At 49.9% G+C, this 20516-nt stretch overlaps 1 protein-coding gene across 1 annotated transcript in view; it reads right to left on the bottom strand.

Moving 5' to 3' along the window:
* Window positions 1-20516, bottom strand: part of LOC119251352 (butyrophilin-like protein 2) — a 296120-nt gene that overhangs the window by 253436 nt on the left and 22168 nt on the right. The window lies entirely within an intron of this gene.

The following is a 20516-nucleotide window of genomic DNA, read 5'->3' as shown; positions in this document are numbered from 1 at the left end:
GGACTTGGGAGAGTGAGAGTGTCCTTAGGATCCTCCTCCCAATATGGCTTCTGATTCCTCTCATGGGGACCCAATTCTCTCTCAGCTCTGTGGGGACCATGTCATCACTGTGATCTCAGGCAGAGCAGACAGCTCCCTCAGCCCTGGGCCATTCTTGCCTCATCTCTCAATCCCACTGGGCCCATCTCTCATCCTTCTATGTCTGTCCTTTCCTTCCTTCATATTCCACAGTCACTTGGCCTTTCCCATGTACTTGTCATAATTCTGTGTTGATCGGGAAGGTGATCCATGTTCCACCTGATCATCCTCTCAGGTGTCCCTTCCTCTCTCAGCAGGGGGTGAAGCTCCTGCTCCTCAGCACCCCTGTGCCCCCTCAGCTGCCCCCCAGACACAGCCCCTCCTCACAAGGCCGCAGGGGAGCAGCTCCGAGGAACCTGCATCCCCCTGACCCCCCATCTCCCCTTCTTCTCTTCTCTCTGCTTCTGTCCAGTCAAACATTATCCAGGAGGCTGCTCCCGGCAGAGGTGCTGAGACGCTCCCTCAGCTCCAGCCCGAGTCTCCAGGAAGCCACATCCCCTGGTTTCCACAGCACTGTCTCATCCCCATGTCTCTGCTCTGAGTGCTGGGAGCCCTCCCCCTCCTCTCCCCTCCCTCCCACCTGCCTTTTGCTTTCTTTTCTTACACATCTTTCCCTCAACAGGAAAGGAGGAACCTGTCAGGGAGGGCGTCGGGAGACACCCCACCCTCTCCTTCCTCCCAGATGTGACACCAGTGAGAAGGGGACAAGCCCAGTGTGGGGATCCAGATGCCCATGGAGGAAGGAAGTGGATGGTCCCGAGGGTAGTTCTGGAGCAGGACACAGCGGAGCCCTGACTTCTCCAGGCCCAAGTCACAGCCCAGCCACTGTGGGCCTGCAGACCCAGCTCTCCCCAGCCCTCCAGCTGACAGGATCTCTCCAGCGACAGGGGGACTCCTTGGCTGGGAGGCCGGGGGCTCCCAGAAGTGAAAACAGACCTGAGGTGTGGGTTCTCTACACTCACCCCAGGGAGACCCCCACCCACTTCTGCCACCACCTCCCCTGAGACCACAGGAGTGGCCTCCACTGTCCCTTCCATTCACAATCAAGAGGTAGAGGGGTTCACCACTCTGTCTCTAGTGAATCCTCTTCCCACACACCTCTGGCCTACAACCATTTTCTACACACACACACACATACAAAAGTTGCAGAGGGTTTTAAAGAACTTTTAAGAAATGTAAAAGGGAACAAGGTTTACAGAGCATGAGGCTCTGAGCTGTGTCCACATTACTCTGAAAACCAGTGGCAGCTCCCTGGCTGAGCAGACCCTTGCTGAGCTCTGCCTGAGGTCACAGTGATGACATTGGTCCCCGCAGAGCTGGGGCTGGGAAAAAGCCTCAGATCACACCAGACACTCCTGTTCCCCATGCTCCTGCCAATGAGCTCTCAGGCTCCTCCCAGAGCCCTGGCTCATAGGGCAGTGTCCCTCTGTCCTGCTGCACTTCCCACCCACCCCCTGCCTGCCCAGGGAGACTCAGCTCTGCCCTGTCCTCTCCCCTCACCTGGTCCACCTGCCCCCCTGCACTGCTCTCAGGCTTGTTCCTCCCTCACTGTTCCCCAAGAGACCAGCTTCTGTGGGAGAGAGCAGCCTCTCTTTGCCCTGACCAGCTCCGCACAAGTTTTTTTCCTGGCAGTCAGTTCTCTGGGTTCCTCCACCAGCTGCTCCCTGCATCAGGGGTCACACAGGAGACCCAAGTGGCACTAGAATCTTCTATTCACACCCGCAGGTCCAAGTGGTCCCCTGATCCCGCTCACCATCCCCCTCTATCCCCAGATCTTCTAAGAAGACCCCTCCCTTGACTAAAGAGCAGGAGGGCAAACCTTAGTAAAGGCTGTCCTTGACGGCAGAGATCATTTACTTTGGAAGACTGAATTTCAGGATCTCTGTACAGCCCTGACCCAGTTCTGATATGGGAAGGGGATCAGTATGTGTCTCTTTACAGACTCATGATGTGGCCCGATGGTTGCCTGAACGGCTCGTCAGATTTGTTACAGCATGGTGACCGCTTCCTGGCTCATCCTCTATGCTGAGGCATTACTTTTCTCTTCGGCCTTTGCCAGCTTTGAGGATCCAGGCAAGATTGTGTCTTTGACTCAACATCTTCATGGTAAACCCTGTGAGTGCAGGGGGGGCTATTTCTCTACCGCTCCTAATGGGTATGTCCCTTACATTACTTGCCCTGGCCACATCGCATAGTTGGTCACTGTTGCAGGCTCCAGCCATAAGTCCCGCTATAAATGCCTCCGGACATCTATAGGTGGCCCCTCACACGGAGGGCAGTGTACCTGCACTTCTTTTGCTGAGTCAGTACACTCCTCGTGTTACAAGACCTTTTCTCAATGCATGGCCAATAATAATAAGACTTATTATACTGATGTTCTTATCAGGACATCCCCTGCGAGTCAGCCACAGGCCTCTACCTTGCTGACCACCTGTGGTACTAACAAAAAGGTGGGTGACACAGTGTGCTGGGCAACTACTGCCCCAGTACATGTCACCAATGGAGGAGGTCCTCAAGACAAAGCCAGAGATCACTTTGTCAGTACAGTCTTAAAACAATTTGCAACGCGCCTTCCCCCTGCACTTAGCTACCATCCACTTGCCCTTCCTGCTGAAAGACGAAGGTTGGGCATTGACTCCAACACTTTTAACATCCTCCACTCCTCTTTTAATCTATTTAATTAACAAATTCCTCACTGGCCAATGATTGTTGGTTATGCTTACAAATGTGTTTCCCTGGGCCTCTGGCCTTTCCAACAACCAATTCCTCACTTGCACCCAACCGTCATTTCTCCTTCACGGTTCCCATTTTGGTTCAGCCTATTCAGTTTTCTGAGGCGCATTTTTTCACTTCCGACCTTATTACCTCTCTTGACTTGGGTGCGCTAGCTTTCTCAAATTGCTCCACTTTTACCAATGTCACCTCTCAGGTGACTTCTCCTCTTTGTCCTCCCGTGGACACTGTTTTCATTTATGGGAGGTGCCGGGCACAGTGGCGTGCGCCTGTAATCCCATGCTACCTGGGAGGCTGAGGCAGGAGGATCGCTTGACCGGCAGAGTAGACAGCACTGTGTCCTTAGCCTAATCCTCAAAGCCTCTCTCGGGAGCTCTGCCCCCGAAAGTCCCAGCAGATTTTGTTCTGTTTGCCTGAACCATCTTAAAATACCCAGCACCATCTCCTGGCCTGCAGCGTGCTGGTAAGAGGAGCCCCACCCTCTCCAACCTCCCTTTGCACGCCTCGTTTATTTGCAAGTTCCTTGTTTCTCTCTTATCCCCAGAATTTTAAAATCTCTTATTTACCTGAGCACTATAGATCTGCTGATGATGGGGTTTCTTTTTAAGGAAGGTGATTTGTTACCTTTAAGAAGAACTGAGGGACATCATGGCTTTGTTCCCCCAAGGCCACACATCATCAAAGCGCAGCCGCTCTGGCTTGGGTGAATTCTCTCACCCTCCCACGCCTCTCACTGTATCCAGTGCTTGTATAAATAAATAAAAATAAATCTTAAAAAAAAAAAAAAAGAATTCACCAGAGACAGAGCAGGGAGCAGAACAGACAGACAACTGAAATCCACTGCTGAGGGGAGCAGTGGACAAGACAGGAGAGGTCTGCGTCACCATGTGGGAATCTTCCTGGCTGGCCGGGAATCAAACTTGTGCTGCAGAGGCTATGGACAGTTTCACAGAACTGCGCTCAACCTGCTGCTGTCAACCTGCTGCTGTCAACCCGCTGCGCCACCGGGGAGGCCCTTCATTACCACAGTTTTTTAGTAACTTTTGAAATTGCAAAGTATAAATCTTCCATTTTGTTCTTTAAAACTGTTTTGGTTATTCTGTATCCTTATTGTTTGCTCAAAAATTTTAAGATGCCATTTGAGGCTAAAGAGCAAGTCATACAAGTGACTGCAGAAGAAGGCAGACCAGACAGTGGGAGGAAGCAAGTGAAAAGGTCCTGAGGCGTGAATGTGCCTGTTTATAGAACAGTGAGGAGGCCGGTGTGGCCCAATGGAGACTAAGAATAATAGGAGAGAAGGTGAGAGAGGCAGCCTGGGCAGGGGAGGGAGGAGGCAGAAGTGCAGGGTGTTATAGGCCCAAAAAGAAATTTAGTTTAACTCTGAGCAAGTGGAAAAGTGATTAGAGAGTTTGGAGTAGAGGAAGGACATCATTCAACTCATATCTTAACAGACACATTGTGGTTACCATGCAAAGAAATTATCAAGGGAGCAAGTACAGCAGGGAGGAGACGAATCAGGAGATGCACGACAGAGTAGTAGCCTGGAATAGCGTTTAACAGTGAGAATGAGCAGAAATGAGAATTCATCAGATTCTGGATGCATTTTGAAGGTAGAGGCTATAGGATTTAAGACTGATGGATGTAGAATACAAGTAAAAGGGAGGAGCCACAGTGTCTCCAATTTGGGGGCCTGAACAACTAAATGGACAGAATTGCAAAGCCCAGCTCTGCTGGGAGGGAGAGAATGGTATGGAGGGGAATGAGATCCATCTTGACAGGTTGAGTCTGAGCTACTCATTAGACATGGGAAGTTCAAGTCTGGGACTCAGGGGAGCAGTCTGACCTAGATACACACATTTGGGGTCATCAGCACTAAGATTGTCTTCAAGTGAACAGTTAAGTCTGGCAGCAGTCATGACATTGGATGAGAGCCCCTAGGGACAGGTAAAAAACAGAAGAGGTGCAGGGACTGAGCCACGGAGTCCACGGTGGTGAGAAGTTGGGGAGATGAGGAGTAACCAGCAGGGAAGCAGAGAGGGCTCTGAGTGACCAGAGGGGCTGCAAGTCTTCTGAACTCCAATCTCTGGGGGTGGGTCACTCTGCATATTGGTACAACTGGGAAAAGTTATTAGCTTCTCTGTGGTTGGTTTCACCAGCAGCACCAGCTCAGAAGTGGATCCTCTTGAAGTCTAAAGACTTAGGAGTGAGTGACTGACAGGTTTATCCTTCTCAGGGAATATACAATGAAGGAAAAGTCGGTTGAGCGAAACAAACTCCTATTTGTTGGGATATGTCAGGAAAGGATCATTTTACACCAGAGAGAACTGTCTGTGTCCCTGGCCTGGGCAGCTCCTGTGATGGTGACAGAAGCCCCCTCCCAGCACGGACAGTCAGGAATCACTGGGAAGGGAAACACGCACTTGGGAAAGTATAGACACTCCTGGGCTGTGAGGTCCCAGAGGACAGGGGGCATCTGGGCCCCAAGCACAGGTCATCACCCTGCACAGGCGCACATGCTCCCTTCAGGCAGGGAGAGAGAGGGCAAGACCGGGTCATGCACCTTCCTGACACAGTTTAACCTCAGCTTCTGACCCATCGCATACTGGTCCCCTTCCCCCGACCCTCCTCCTCTGTCTCTGTTGCCATCTCCTCTCCTTTCTCTCAAGCCCCAGCCTCCTTTCCACGGAACGTGGCAGACATGGAGAGTTCACTCTGCCCACTCAGGTCTCTTTCCCTGTCTGGAGTCTCTTCCTGATTTCCTGTAACTTCTCACGACTCCAAATTCCTCCCCGTCAGTCACCCAGACAGTGCAAAGCAGAGACTTTTTACACCAGTTTCTTCTGCCCAGATGTCCCCACCCACAGCTGCCTCCTCAGTTATGAAAGGTGACAGGGACATGATGGCGACACATGAGTCAAAGGACAGAGCCATGAGCAGGACACTCATGAAAAGGACGCATGAATGGCCTTTAACAAGTGAACATAATGTTAACCACACAGCAAAGGGCAATTTAAGACAGAATGAGACGCCATCTCCCCATCAATGAGTCAGGGTTCTCACCCCCAGGGCTGGCAAGAGGAGGCAGTGCAGACCCCGTTGCTGAGGCGTCAGAGTCCTGCCTACTTCTGGAGACTTACCTGGGACACTCAGGTAACAAAAGCCTTAAAATTATGTTTGTCCTTTGACCCTTTGTCTCTATGGGTCCACTTCTAGAAATTTGTTCTGAGGAAATAATCAGACAATCATGCAAATATTTAGATTCAAGAATATTTATTGCAATAAATATTGAGATTTAAACTGAGATCTACCCAAAGGCCCTACAATAAGCAATTGGTCTCAAACAGTAGAATATTAGTTAGCCATTAAGAATGATATTGGCGGGCCTCCCTGGTGGTGCAAGGGGTTAAGCACAGCACTAGGAAGCTATCCACAGCCTCTGCAGCATGAGTTCGATCCCTGGCCGGCCAGGGAGCTACCCACATAGCACAGCAGGCCTCTCCTGTCTGCCCTGCTGCTCTCCTCAGCAGTGTATTTCAGTCAGTTTGCCTGTTTTGTTCCTCACTCTCTCTGGTGAGTCCTCTCACCACTGCCCCCTGTACCTCTGGCCTGTACCCCAGTTCTTGTATGCACAAATAAATAAATATTTTTAAAAAAAGAAAAAAGGACAAGTTCACCTTTAAAACAAAATTATATTGGCTCAGGTGTCTCCTGGGGCCATTTACTTAGAAGGACACAACATCATTTTTGTGGAATTCCTGCCCCCAAAATGCATAAACTGAAGAAACACTAGACCTGTGAGGTTAGACAAACATGGACAGCAAGTTAAGTTTTGTGTTTTGTTTTTGTTTTTTTTCACCTTCCAGAGGCCTCCTAGAGACTTAGCAAATTCAACATAATGATAGCCCAGAACCTGGACAGTATCTGGCATATCGGGAAAATGTATCAGCTGTAGCTGCGAGCACATAACTATAAGTTTCATCCCTGAACAGTACAAAAAGGGCAGATAGAGTGTCCCTGTAGCTTCACCCCCTGCCCGCCTCCCCTTGTGGACTCAGCCTCCTGTTGCAGCACAAAGACTTGTTGGTGGACCTGCCCAAGGCTCCGTGACTCTTCTGCTTGCTGCCATCCAGAACCTGGTCAGGCTTAGGGTCCTGGCACAATAGTAAACCTAAGTTTAGGAATAGCTACAAAATAAATAATCTGGAAACTTTTAGAAGGTCAATATAATTAATAAAAGCCAAAGTAAATACAGAGGCTTGTACCCATGTTGAAGTTTTCTGAAAAGACACAACTAAATGCAATGTGTGATCCTGGATTAGCTCCTGGACCAAAAGAAAAAACGTATTATAAGGACATTAAGGGGCCATCAGCAAATTTTTCATCTGGGCTGTGGGTAGTAGTGTTGTGTCACTCTAAGTTTCTGAATCTGATGGTTGTACTGTGGTTGTGAAAGACTGTTCTTGTTCTTAAGAAACTCACACCCATGAGTTTGTGATGAAGCTCACAGCTGCCCTGAGCCCTGAGAGGGTGAGGGTCTCCCCTTTCATGGAACACAGCACACACACACCTGCATCCTGAAACCAGAAGCTTTTCTTCTCCATGTGCCCCTCCATTCCTACCCCCAGGGAGCCCTTGTTTGAAAGTTAGAGGACTCAATGTTCACATTCACTAACTGGCAGGCATTTATTGACAGCCTCCTATATGCATGTGGGGCTGAGGGGCTACCTCACAATCTGGCCTCATCAGGACACAGGGTAAACAGAGAAAATCACAGAGGTAAGTGAACCAGAAGCTCAGACACACCCAGGGGAACAGGAGAGAGGGGAACAGAGGTTGCTCTTGGCAGAGGTGCCCAGAGAATCACCCCCAGCTCCAGCCCTGACTCCCCAGGGGAACCCCACACTCCCTGGAACAAGCTGCACCTGCTGAGGAGACCCTGACACTGGAGGGGCCCAGGGCTGGCGGGGGAGGGGCTCAAGGCTGAACCCCAGGGGGGAGGGGAGCTCACAGCTGTAGCCTCCCCCAGTTTCTGCTGAGAGAGAGCCCAGTCCTGAGTGAGGAGAGTGTCCCCCATGGAGCCTCATCTACAATCTGTTAGTTTATTATGACTGCTCTATTTCCCACTTGAGAATACAAACTCACAAGGTGAAATATTTGTCAGATTCACTGATGATTCCAAGGTAGTTGGTACAGGGCAAACACTACATATTTGTGTTGAATGAATGAATGAATCTCCCTTCTTCATATATAGGAGGGTCACCCTTCTCTGGCTCCTTCTACCATTTGAAAGTGAAAGCTGAAATGCAACACCAGCAGACTCCACCCTGCCCTCTGGACAGTGCACCCCGGGTGTCAGCAGGGAAACAGCAGGATCAGAGGAGCCAGCAGAGGGGAGGGGCAGGCACCCTGATACCTCTGCAGGCACAGGGGAGGGGCCCACCCAGAACCAACTGTTGAGCACCCACTGTGCCCCAGGCTGCTTTGCTGCCAGACCCAGAACTAGGGGTGAGTGTGGGCCCCAGTCAGGACTTACACTGAGCCCCATGCAGGGGGCTCAGCCTGTGCCCGATGGTGACCACCTTAGTGACCCCATGGCAGCTGTCACCCCACATGGCAGAGCCTGTGAGCAGCCCCCAGGGGGCCTGTTTTCTTCTCCTCTCAGCAGCTGAGCCAGTAGTCCCACACCTTGAACACCAGGAGTCAGCACTGGGCACCAGGAGCTGCCAGGACCTGGTCCTGCCCACACTGCATGGACAGGGCCTGTGGCTTGTTCAGATGTTAATGTCACCCGAGATCTGGTCACAGTGACCAGACCCTGTCCCTCCACGACAGGGATCACCAGAAAGGCCCAATTATATGTCTCCAAGGAAACCAGGAAGCCTGGGCCTTCCTCCCCTCTCACTTCCTATGGTTTCCCCTCTTCAGTGAAGGGCACCTGTGTCCCCCCAGTTATTTCTGCCAGAGACTCCAAGGTCATCTTCACTGTCCACCCCCAACCCAGCCTATTTCCAATACACTGAAAAGATGAAGATGTTTCTCAACTCATATCCACCACCAGCACCCATCCCAAGCCACCCTCATTTTCTCCTGGCCAAGTGTTGATCTTCTTGAGGGGCTCTCCGCCCCACCTCTAGCCTCACCTCCCCCAGTCCATTTCCTTCCAAGATTATGACCCTCTCCAGTCAGCTCAGGTCAGCTCCCTCTCTCATGCCTTCAGGGGATCCCTCTGTTTAAAGGAGGAGTGCCCAGGCCTCCCCCTCCCTCTCTGACCAGCTTCCCATTGCTCTCCCAGGGGCCCCCTCTGGCTCAGGTGACTCCTCCAATTCAGGGAGCTCTCCCAGGTTCAGGCTTCCTTACAATCCCTGATTCTCCTGCTGCCTCTGCTCCCCAAACCCTCACCTTTCAGGCCTCACCTGAAGTGACCTGCTCAAAGATACCTTCCCTGATCTCCCTTGTGCACCCGCGCCTGCTTATGAGTGTTGGGGGCCTGTTCTTCCCCGCAGCCCTGACGTGTGTCATCTGGGGAACCATGTGGGACCTCAAGGGGAGCCCCTGTGAGTCCTGCTCCATGTCCAGCAGGAAAGGGCCTCACCAGCCTCAGCTGAGCTCAGAGGAGAAGCTGCTGCTGCCCATCAGCCCCTCAGCCTAGTCCACTCAGAAAACCCCTCAGTCTGCTGAGAACACGAGACGTCACCTCTGACCTGAGCCCCACAGGACATGGCAACGTCCCTCCAGGTACGTGGGAAAGGCCACATGACCATCAGAGGTGGAAAATGGAGGAAGAAGAGAGCAAAGGGAGGTCAGGAGATGAGGCCCCTCTGACCTGAGCATCAGCCCCTGATGGACGCAGACTCCACCTGCTCCCCTCTCTGTTTCTATCACCCCAAAATATAAGGGGTCACTAACTACACGTCACTCACTTGGAACATTCAGCTCAGAAACTCCCTCGGCCTGTCCAGGACTCGGGGTCACCAGGTAGGGACATTGGCCAGGGGCAACCACCAGACTAGACTCTCAGTCTCTTCAGAAACCTGAGGTCAAAACAGCACTGAGGGAAGGGCTGGGAGTGCAAAAGGGTCATGGAGAGGGGAGAGGAGGAGCAGAGGGGGGGACCAGAGCACAGTGTCTGTGGGGAGACTGTGGTCTTTGCTGTCAGGAAACTCCAGTGACCACAGCTGAGGGGAGAAGTACTACGTTGCGTAAAAAGAAACAAGGATGTGAAATAATGATGTGTTAGTAATATTAGGAAAAAAAGAAGAAGAAATCTGGGGTCAAGAGGGAAGAAAAAAATAAGAATTTCTGTTAAAAATCATATTGAAGTGAAAATGTATTATTGAGCAAATGAATATAATAAAGATTCCAGCAGAACTTCCAGCCCGGGTGCAATGAACACTCCAATGCAGGCATCATCAACAAGTTTGCTGACTTACAGCTCCTTCCCTTTCCAGATTCATGGCCGGGGCCTCAGCACTCTTATCTACAAGGTCGGGCAGCCGGCCAAGCTGGTCTCTCCCTCCAAGGCCATCCCCGAATGCCTGCATCTATCCCCCCATGCCCAGCCCCCCTTGTCTGGGGACTTTGCCAAAAATGGCTGTGCCTGCTGAAAAATGATGCTATCCCTGTAACAGACATGGAGACAGTTGTGTATAAAAGGAGCCCTTGGTCTTTAAACCGGTGCACAGACCTTACAGGGCTACCCAGGTCTGGGACCTCATGCACGAGTCATAAACCTTTTCCTGACCTCACCATTCCTGAAGTACCGCTTGTTCTTCCTCAGCCTGGTTAAAAGGTAGAATTTATTTCTACAACAATATAATCTCATGTGCTATTTAAATGTGTTATTTTCATAATCTGTGTAATGTTTTACATATTTGTTAGCTGAGCTGCATTTTCTTAAGATAGTATGGAAAGGATGAGTGATCAAAGGAATTAAGATCCCAGGGCCTCCCCGTTGGCACACCGGTTGAGCGCTGGGTTGCGAAGCTGCCCGTGGCCTCTGTAACACTAGTTCGATCCCCCGCTGCTCCCCGGCCACCGGAGGAGGGTCCCACATGGCGGAGGAGGGTCCCACATGGCGCACAGACCTCTCCTGCCGCCCGCTGCTCCCCTCAGCAGTGTACTTCGGTCCTTCTGCCTGCTCTGCTCCCCGCTCTGGCTCTGGTGAATTCTCTCACCCTCCGGCACTTCTGACTGTACCCAGTACTTGTATAAATAAATAAATAAATCTTTAAAAAAAAAATCCCAACTCCAAGCCCCCACCCCTGAGGGTCTCCTGCTGCCTCTGCTCCCCAAACCCTCACCTTTCAGGTCTCACCTGAAGTGACCTGCTCAAAGATGCCTTCCCTGACCTCCCTTGTGCACCTGCACCTGCTTGTTAGTGTTGGGGGCCTGTTTCCCCCCCACCCCCCACCCCGCAGCCCTGACATGTGTTATCTGGGCTGTGAGTCCTGGAAGCAGCAGGGCCCCCAGAGGGAAGCAGGGCCATCCTGCAGCTCCTGCCTGGGGGCACCAAAAAGGGGGGCTACTTGGTGGGGGAGGAGCCCAGGGGCCAATAGAAAGGCCACCAGGCTTGTCTCCAGGTTCAATGAAGCTCTGCTGCCCCCTGGTGGTCAATGCAGGGTGGACACTGAGGGAGGGAAAGGAGGATGCAGACAAGGAAGATTGGAGATGTGGACAGGAGAGCAGGAGACAGACAGACACACACACACACACACACACACACACACACACACCTGCATCCTGAAACTGAAAGCATTTCTCTCCTCTAGGCCCTCTCCTTTCCCCCCAGCCATCCATCCAGGAAGAGCTCCTGCCGCCGACCGGCGCAGTGGCAGAGCAGCAAGGCTGACCCAGGGATGAGAGGCTGAGCTAGGCGGTCAAGGATTCGGCGCAGAAATGAGTGACAGACAGACACACTTCAAGAGTGAAGATCTGAATGTAATTTGCTCAAAATCATCATACACTTTTATACCTTTTCTAACAATGGATGATTTCATACAATTTAATTCTTTCTCAGCATAAAATACTTTGTAAGGCATAAGACATCTACTTTGTTATTCATGTTCATGTGATCGCTGTTCCATGACATGGCACAGTAAACGATCTCCAGGTACTGAATCTACACAATCATTTTTGCTTACACAGAACAGCATTCTTTAAGCTAGCTTTTCTTGATTCGTTTCCCAAAACCACAATTATCAGAAAGCATTGATATTTCACTATTGCTACCTATTACTTTTAGTGATCACGAGCAATATATTCTCTACGTAAGCATTTTGATTTTTATGGTGTTGTCTCATGTGAGAAGTATTATGATTATTTTAAAGCTACTATTGCCACACACTATTTTCTTTATCATGCATTTCCTGAAACTGATTGCACACATATAAAGAAAAAGCAAAGTAGGTGAAAAAGTAGTATGATTATAGACAGGTTGCTAAGTTGCTACTATTTCTGAAACAATGACTATCTGGTTAATGGTTAAACTGCTTTGTAGGTAATTCCATCAGGCTTGTTTGCAGGTGACGCTCTTAGCAGCCTTGTTTCCATCAAAGGAGGGGTTTTTTACTGCGGGCTTGTGACTAAATTAGGCTTATAGGCATGTAGGCCTTGTTTGATCTGAACGCCAAAGTTTATCATGATGAAGCCCCTCGGGGACTGCGCCTGTCTTAGGTCGTCAGGAGTCACAGACATGAGGCTGGCCAGTGCCTTCTTTAGTCTGCCCCTGATCTTACCCGTCATTGACTGTCCAGTCCAGCGCACAGGGGATGGGGGTCTTACTCACTCGGATGTGTCTGAGTGAAAGCCTTCCTCTTTACAGTAAGTTCACTGGCGTTCAGCGGCAGATGCTGCCGCAAACTCCCACCAGCATTCATCTGTGAGAGACATTTATTGACAGCTGCTGTTATGCATCTGGGGAGAGAAAGAAAATCTGATCCTCACAGTCTGTCACCTGACAGGACACGTGGTGAAGTGGAGAAATCAGAGTCTAGTGGACCAGAATCTCACATACCCAGGGGAGCAGGAGCCCGGGAGCAGAGACTGCTCCTGGCAGAGGTGCTGAGAAGCACTCCCAGCTCCAGCCCTGACTCCCCAGGGAACCCCACATTCCCTGGAACAAGCTGCACCTGCTGCTCAGTTCCTGCCCTGAGAGCCTCTTCCTGCTGAGGAGACCCTGACACAGGAGGGTCCTGAGGCTCAGAGGGGAGTGGCTCAATGCTGAACCCCAGGGGGGGAAGGGAGCACACAGCTGAAGCCTCCCCCAGTGTCTGCTGAGAGAGAGCCCAGCCCTGAGTGAGGAGAGTGTCCCCCATGCACACCAGTCCTTGTCCAGCCCAGTGAGGAAGAGGGAGGAGAAGAAGGAGAGATAAGGGTGAGGGGGAAGCACACACCTGAGCTGCATTCCTGCTGCCTCATGATGGTGTCAGGGATACTGAGGAGCCTGAGCTTCACCCCCTGCTGAGACAGGAAGGGACAGGAAAGGAGGAGCTTGTCAGGGACAGAGCCTGGGGGGACACCCCACTCCCTCCTTCCTCCCAGGGGCCTCCTGCTCCAACCCCAATAGGCAGCTGCATCAGGAGGCCCTGGTGTGATGGGTCCTTAGGGAGGGTCCCCCAGATCACACAGCAGCCATGACACAGGGGAGGATGGAGAGAGGAGGGACAGACAGACGGACCAACACAAACAAGCACAGGGGCAAGGGCAGGGGGCCCATCCCCAGAGCAGCCCCTGTGTCTCCAGACCCACAGCCCCCAGGCAGGTCACCCTGTGGGTCACAGAACCCCTGCCCCTTTCCCACCCCCTGGGGCTGCTGAGACTCCTAGGAACATGGGTTCACTTTGCCTGGAAGGGTGGGAATCCCAGAAGTTCAAACAGTCCTGAAGTGTGAGATCTATGAAGTTCAACCCCAAATCCCAATCCCATCACCTCTGACATCACCACCACTGAGACCACTCAGGAGGAGCCTCTATTGTCCCTTTAGAGGGAATTTACTTAAACCACTTATTGAGGAATGACTGGCACAGAGAGCGCTGTACACACCTAATCTACACAGCACGATGCATTTGATGATACATAGACATCTATGAACACATCCCCACAACCCAAACCACAGGTATATCCACCACCTCCAAAAGTTTCCTCTCACACTCTTTATTAGAATTAATGTGTGTCAAGATTCTTCAAATGTGGGCCTTCCTGGACCTTCCTGGTGGCGCAAGGAGTAAAGACACAAACTATGAAGCCATCTGCAGCCACTACAGCACAAGTTCCATCCCCGGCCAGGGAGTGACCCACATGGCGCAGGGAGGGGGCTCCTCTCCAGTCCCCTGACTCGCTCTGCTCCCCTCAGCAGTGTATTTCATCAGTCTGCCTGTTCTGTTCCCACTCTGTCTATGGTGAATCCTCTCACCCCCCACATCTCTGGCCTGTACCCCAGTTCTTGTACGCATAAATAAATCTTTAAAAAAAGATTCTTTAAATATGATTCACTCTCTTAACAAATGTTTAAATGTACATTACAGTAAAAATAAATAAATAAATAAATAAATAAATATACATTACAGTAATACAGCTGCAGGCACTGGGCTGTCAACTGCGGTACTTTTTAAATGAACTTTCTAAATAAACAGGCAAGGGAGTAAATGCAATAAGGACACAGACAAGGTTTCAGAACCAAACTCTGAGCTCTGGGTCCACATTATTCTGAAACCAGGGGCAGCTGCCTGGGGACCTGCACCCTCACTGGATGGACCAGCCTCAGGACCCTCCAGACCCTCCTTCCCCACATCTCCTCAGTGACCCCCAAGCTCCTCCCCAGAGCCCTGGCCTCACCCTCCAGGTCCCCTCTGTCCCTGTGCCCTTCCCACCCCCTGCCCCCTGCACTGCTCTCATCATGGCTCCTGCCCCCTGCCCAGCAGAGACCAGCTCCCATGGGGGAGAAGCTGCCTCAATCTCCCTGTCAGTCAGCTCCGCTCCTTCCTCCTGGAGCTGCTCCTGCATCAGGTCACACAGGAAACCCAACTGGCTCCAGAACCTTCTAGTAACACCACATGTCCAAGTGGTCCCGCCGTTATAGGGCAGCCCTGATATTGAACGGGTTGCCTGGCTGTGGGGCCTCACCTGCACCCTTAAAAGGGACTTATGAATACTCCACTACAGACACACACAAAAGGTTAATAAAAGGTTTATTTACAAGGGAAAAGGAAATAAGGAAAATGTACAATCAGGGAGAAAATAGGGAAATAAAGTCTTTAATTAGTCCTACCCAATCCACGGACCTGGAATCCCAAAGGCACTCTCAGAGCTGGCCGGATGCTGTGAGCTGGCCGAGAGCCAAAATGGGGGACCCCCCCCAAAGCCCACGTGTTTGGCTTTATACCAACCTGGCTGCTTAACCCCACCCTCAGGTCCCAGCCACCTTCCCTTTGGTGGTGATGGGATTTGGAGTTCCCAGTGTCTTTGGCTTTGGCCTGGGGTGGGGGTGGAGTCCACAAAGCCTGTATGGAATTAGCTTTAGGGCATCCTTTTCCCCCTAACATACTGAGCCCCTCACCATGCCCCCTCTATCCCCTCCTTCTCTGAGATGGCCCCTCCCTTGACAAAAGGCAGGAGGGCAGAGGAGAGGACCCACTACTGAGACAGACTGTCCCTCCCCAAGGGGACCTGCCCCTGGTCCTAGGCCTTCCCTTCCCCTCCCCCTGCTGGGTGAGGCCTCCTGCCCTGGGGCGGCTCTCCACAGGGTACACTCCTCCCCTGGAGCAGGGTGACCTCTGGCTTCCCAGGGCAGCTGGTCAGAGGCAGGATTCCAAATTTGGGGTTCATGTCTCTGGGGCACCTGAGAGGATGATATCAGGGGGGACATGGATCATCTTCCTGATCAACACAGGCTATGACAGATCCCTCCAGGTGCATGGGAAAGGCCTCGTGACTGTCAGAGGTAGAAAACATAGAGCTCAAATCAGGAGGACATGAGATGATCCCCATGGGAGTATCAGGCAGGAGCACCCAGGGCTGAAGGAGCCCTGTCTGCTCTGCCTGAGATCAGTGATGACATGGTCCCCGCCGAGCTGGTAGAGGATTGGGGTCCCCATGAGGAGAATCAGAAGCCATATTGGGAGGAGGATACTGAGGACACTGACTCTCCCAAATCCTGCGCTGCCCTGCCCACTTGGGGGTTCCTCTCCCTCTTGATGAAAATCTCACCTCCTCAGATGACTCTCCCTGAGCCCAGAGAGAGAGAGAGAGAGAGAGAGGAGGGAGGCGGGTTGGGGAACAGCTCACAGAGGATGAGGGGACAAGTCCTGCCCAGGACTCTGGGGACATGGACTCTGGGGCTCAGCTGGGGGTGGACAAGCTCCTGAGGTGAGGAGGACCATGCCGTAAGCCAGCCACAGCAGCCTGGGTGTCAGGGGTTCCTAAAGGATGGGACAGAGTCTACCCAATTGTGGAAAAGAGGGGGAGGGGGAGTGAGGAGATGCAGACACTTGGTCAGGGGGCAGACATCATCCTGCTGAGGCTCTCAGCAGCCCTTTACTTACACATTCCTAGGTACATAAACATATGTATTGGAGTAGTAAGATTGTTACCCCGATAAAAAAGGATAACAATCATCACATCTTTTTCAAGAATAGCCAAGGGTCTAATTGCCCTTCAGCAGAGGTTGTAACATTCTTTGTTTTGAAGCTACCATACCAATTGGCACTGAAAGGGAACTGTTCAGGAAAAGGAACTGTTAAGGAAATGAAAGGGAATTGTTAAGGAAAAAGGGAACTCTTGATGAAAAGGAACTCTTCTCCTGCTAAAGGGCCAGAGACATGGAAATGTCAGTTTGCTTCCTTAATCAGCATATCTAAACAAGGCCTGGCAGCCAGCTGGGCTGGTTGTTCTCCCGGCCATTCTCAAAGAGCTGCTTCCTTCCCTTTTACCTGCGTCAAGAATTTGTATGCTAACTAACCAATCAAACAGCATTTGCAGTTTTACTTTTAAATGCGTATTTTGACAATGGTAGAAACTAGCCATAAACAAATGAGGAGAATCTAGCAGGAGTCAGCTAACAAGATTCCTGACTTTTCAGGAATCTGCCCCATGCCCGGACCCTTGTCAGAGGACTTGAGTAGCATGGCTCCCAGCAGGACCATGAGTGTCAGAGGAGCAGCTTCAGTCTAGACCCAGGGTCTGCCCCGTCCTGTCTGGGGCCTGGTGTCTCCTCCTCTCCTCAGGCATCTCTTCAGCCTATTGGGGAGAGGAAGTTACCTATATTATAACTAATATTTCAGTTTCTCATTTTTATGTTAAAAGCCGGGTGTTTTAATGCATTTACTTTAAAATGACTAGCATAAAAGTTTTCTACTATAAACAATACAAAGTTTCCTGTATAAAAATCTGTCTTAAAATAAATAATCTTTTTTTAAAAGATTTATTTATTTATGCATACAAGAGCTGGGGGCTAGAGGTGCAGGGTGGTGAGAGGATTCACCAGAGACAGGCTGGGGAACAGAACAGGCAGATTGACCTAAGTACACTGTTGAGAGGACCAGTGGGTGAGTCAGGAGAGGCCTGATGCACCATATGGGTCAGCTCCCTGGCTGGCCGGGGATCCAGATGAGACAGGGCAAGCTAGGGTTATTAGGCAGTTTTAGAGATAGTGCAGGAGGGGACCTCTGAAAAATTTAGGGAGGCTTCAGAGATAAGGACAAGCAAGGGAAAGTAACCCATTCCATTAGGAAAAAGAAACATCTCAGGACCAAGGACAACATTGTTAATGCTGGTCCTGGTTTCCTTCAGGTGGTAAAGGGAGGCGGAGATTGGAGAAATGGAGAGTGGTTTAATTTATGGACACATTAGAAGGGCAGCTGTTTAACTTCAATGCAGGGATGCCCATCCAGAGGACTGGGCCATAAATTTAAAGATGCAACAAATGGGGAAAGAAAAAGCTGTTAGATAAGGAATGTGAAGATCTCCCACTCAGTAGCAAATTAAGTGAGACAGCCGAGAACTGACCAATCACAAAGAGACTGGTGAAGTTTTAGAATAATGAGGGGAAAAAGGTATATATTCCCTGAGACACGACTCCACTTTGGCTTCCTTGCCCCTCCCAGGCCTGGTTCCCTGGCCTGGGAGTCCCACTTTATTTCTGCTCTTTTTCTTCTCAATAAACTTTTTCTAAACAAACCTGCCCTGCCTCTTCTCGCTTGCTTGCCTGAGCATCTGGGAAGTTGCTGTGGCTTCCTGAGACACCAACCCGTGGGGGGTCTAGAGGCTGGGGCTCAGCACTGCCCTGCAGCCTGGAATCCATTCCTGGCTGGGAGACTAGGCCTGACAATTCCGGCATCACAGAGACAGCAGACAGCTTCACAGGCTGCTTCTTATGTCTTACTTACCTTAAAATAAGTAATCTTGTATAGTTTTTATGAAATCATAAACATGACTCTCAGAAAAATATATAATCAATTAATATTAATTCATCAGTGATAGTATTGGTATTATCACAACATGCTACAAAGAGGATTTTGAAGAATAAATCCTTTATTGTCCAGCATGAAAGCAACTTAAAATATTCTAAGAAACAAGAAAAGTGGTAATATCTATGGATAAAAAATAATAGTCTTTGGAATTCTCTTTTTTGCTTTACAAACCACATGTGACTTCACAGCAAACACATCCTTAATTAATTATAAAAACCTAAGTCAAATCTTATACATTTTCTAAATAGTTACATAAGTTTGAATCTAATTATAAAATCTCTATAATGTCCCATTAGATCAAGACATGACACACACCTTACTTATTTATCAGTTTTTAATAGTTTTTCAGATCAATAGAAGGAAAAATTTCATGGATAGTAGCTGAGGGTAAATCCTAAAAATGACAAACATCCCATCGTAGGATCCAGAAGAAAGGCAGCACGACCAGGAGAGACGCGTGTCCTCAGCTGTGACTGGAGTGTCCCCTCCAGGGCTCATCCTGACAGTGAGCAGTGGGCCAAGGGACACGCTCCTTGGGTCCAGCTCCAGGTCACCCAAGAGGGCGCGTGGGGGATGTGGGCCAGGAAGCATGAATGGGTGATGGGAGAGTCCACACCTGTGACTACTCAGCTCCACACACAATTCACACATTTCAACAACCCACAACACAATTGTATGTTTTTAACTACTAAGAGAAGCTCCCTTTTCACGTCTCCAGAACAGACAGCGCCAATCTTTGTATCTATATTACTTATTTCTTAAGTTCAGCCACAATTCAATTGTTTATCTGTTACCCAAAAAATACATCATAAACATAAGGTATTCTTCAGCACACGGATTCCTCAGCACAAGCTAAAGTTGGAAAAAATCCAGTTAATTTAGGACCCGAATTCATAGCTCATCCCCTTCCTTGTCCAAACAGTATGAAAACGCCTTGAAATATTTTCTTCATGAAAAGAAAAATGATCTCCCGTGGTAATGTTCTTCCTTCCCCAAACAGGTTCAAGTCAGTCAATTTCACCATCTGGGGCCTCAGCACGAGGCATGACCTGACTGTTCTCACAGCTACAGGAGGAAATGGGTGATGGAGAGTCCACGCATTCGACTCCTCAGCCCCACACTTACAATATCTACACTGCTTCTCTTCAAATATCAAGGGAAAGCTGCCTTTACAAGTGAAGAAGTGCTCACCTTTCCCCAAAATGAGAGGCCAGACAGCCCCAATTTTTGTATCTAAAATGCCGTATTAGGCATTTCTCAAATCTGCTCACAGTACCTTTATCTATTCTGTTACCCAAAACTATATTATACACAATAACTACATCAACTTGTATAAAAGCACAAGGGAAGATGACAAATAAAGACAATGGGTAATAAATACAAATGAACACACAAAAGAGAAATAGTTAAAACTATTACAGTCTCTTTACAGTCACACACCATCATGATGTCTGACTCCTCCCCGCTCCCCTTCTCCATTTTCTCCTCTACCAGAACCAAGTCAGTGTCCCCTGGGGGAGGATCACACCTTCCTCCCTGCAGGTCTGGGGCTCAGGATCCTGCTTCCTCTGGCAGCTGTGGTTCTCGTGACCCTTTGCCTCAGATGTAGAAGGACTGAGTCAGCACAGGGGCACCTGGAGCTCAGTTCCCAGCTTCCCAAGTCTCTTCTTCATTTTCATCTTAATTCAGGGAGCAGTTCTCTCCTTTCCAAATGATGTTGACACAAAAGAGGAACCAGATCCTTCTCCTGAGGTCACCAAATTAACACACCACAAGTTTATCACTGGTAATAGGAATTCATCAGCTTTGATAAAATTAAGTGTATTTCATCCACTCCAGAGTAGGAAGCAGATAACAGAATATTAGGCTCCTCTAAAGTCCATCATCTGCATTTCCCCAAATATTTTGGAGGCAGAAGTTTTCTGGTCAGATAGTCCAGCTCCTAAAAATAGATCTGGGGACTCTCCATCAGGCTCTAGGTTCCTCCACACAAAATCAAGTTGGACAAAGTAAACTCCAATTAATGTAGGAGAATCATTCAGAGCTCAACCCATTTCTTGACCTAACAGTATAAAATCCTTGTTAAATATTTTCTTTACCAAATGACAAATGATTTCCCATGGAAAAATTCACCCGAACCTAAACGGGTTCAAAGTTATGTCTCAGCACAAGGCGTGACCTGACTGTTCTCACAGCCACGGCCCAGGAATCTGCACCCAGAGCAGGAGGATGAGACACCAG

This window comes from Talpa occidentalis, unplaced genomic scaffold (assembly GCF_014898055.3).
Source record: "Talpa occidentalis isolate TD23 unplaced genomic scaffold, MPIMG_talOcc4v2.1 talOcc4.2, whole genome shotgun sequence".
In the NCBI taxonomy this organism is placed as follows: domain Eukaryota; kingdom Metazoa; phylum Chordata; class Mammalia; order Eulipotyphla; family Talpidae; genus Talpa; species Talpa occidentalis.
This window is presented reverse-complemented; position numbering and strand designations above follow the sequence as displayed.